This window comes from Rattus norvegicus, chromosome X, assembly GCF_021556685.1.
Source record: "Rattus norvegicus strain SHRSP/BbbUtx chromosome X, alternate assembly SHRSP_T2T, whole genome shotgun sequence".
Classification (NCBI taxonomy): domain Eukaryota; kingdom Metazoa; phylum Chordata; class Mammalia; order Rodentia; family Muridae; genus Rattus; species Rattus norvegicus.
Genome location: NC_141554.1, coordinates 53,271,308 through 53,272,663, shown reverse-complemented (window position 1 = coordinate 53,272,663; position 1,356 = coordinate 53,271,308).

Here is a 1,356-nt window from a genome sequence, read left to right as displayed (position 1 = left end):
GCAAGCGATCTGCCCGCGCCCGCTCCTCCCTGGCGCGGCCAGTCTGGCTCCGCCCCAGCCCCGCCCCAGGCTGCGGGAGGCGGCGCCTTACCAGAGAGACCGAGGGTCTGCACACGGGCGGCGGAAGGCTCTGGCTCCTGGAGCTCTGGCTCCCGCCGGTCTCGCCACTAATCCCGTGGTCACTGCGCGCAGCAATTCTCCTCTGTGGCCAGCCCAACCAGGATTGCTCTGGGGTAGCTCCCTCCCGCTGTCTCCAGATCACGTGGCCTTTTCTTTCTTAGGGAGCGGGGATTGACCATTTTTTCTAGATCTCATCTAGTTGTGGCTTCCTAGGCTGTGGCCTTTGGAGAAAAGATAAGTTCCACACTCAGAGACGTTTTGCCCTCTTGCCAGCCAATTCACATCAGGAATGAGGGGGTGGAAGGAGGAGAAAAGTAACACTTCCCCACTCTCTAATCCCAGGACTAGCCCAGGAGCCACCCCTCCATTCTTACCTTCCAGCTCCATATTAAGTCTGTTCTCAATCTGACAGCAGCCTTTGCTCTCCCTCTGAAGGCCAAGTGGGATATAAAATGAAATGTGAGATTTCACAAAGTGTAAACATAAAGCTAGCCCTATTTGCAACTCTGGTCTTCTGCCCTTTGTGTTTTGGCTAAAACCCCTAAATTTCCCTTCACTGTGTTCAGCTAGATGTGAATTCCTACTCTCAGTGTTAAGTTTATCCTATTTGTCCACAAGCTCTACTACAGGGCCTGGGATAGGGAGCTGTGGTTTAAGGTTCCTGAATGGGATTAATGCATCTTCATAGATTTTTCATTAAATTTTCTTACACAAGAACTCTCCAAAGCATACTGTCTTGGTTCATAAGGAGGGGCTTCACACTTTTAGCCAATTTATGAGAATTGTACACACCTTGAAATTGAATTTGTGGTGTTTGATTGTAGGTGGGGGTTGTTTCATGTCTTTATTTTTTTAACTACTCTCTATCTTGCCTAAAAGGAAAAGAAAACAGCAATTTAATGACCAAATCACTGTATACAGATGTTTCCAGAACATTTACCTTTTCAGTCACTTAGTGTGAAAGTCAAAAAATGAGGATGCTGACCTCAAAAGTGAGGGTGAACTGCAGAACACCCTCTGGTGTGCTTCCCACCCCTCACATAATATCATCCTTAACCTTAATGGCTCTTATACTTCCTGTGCAGGGATGAATAAGGGGGTCCTTAATAGTTATTCTCTTCTAACCTCCTCTTTCCACACACAGCACATTTTGACAAGAATACTTGGAGCAGAAGAAGCAATCAAAGTAGTACCAGGTCTGAGACAAAGGCAGAAGCCCTAAGTGAAATGAAACCT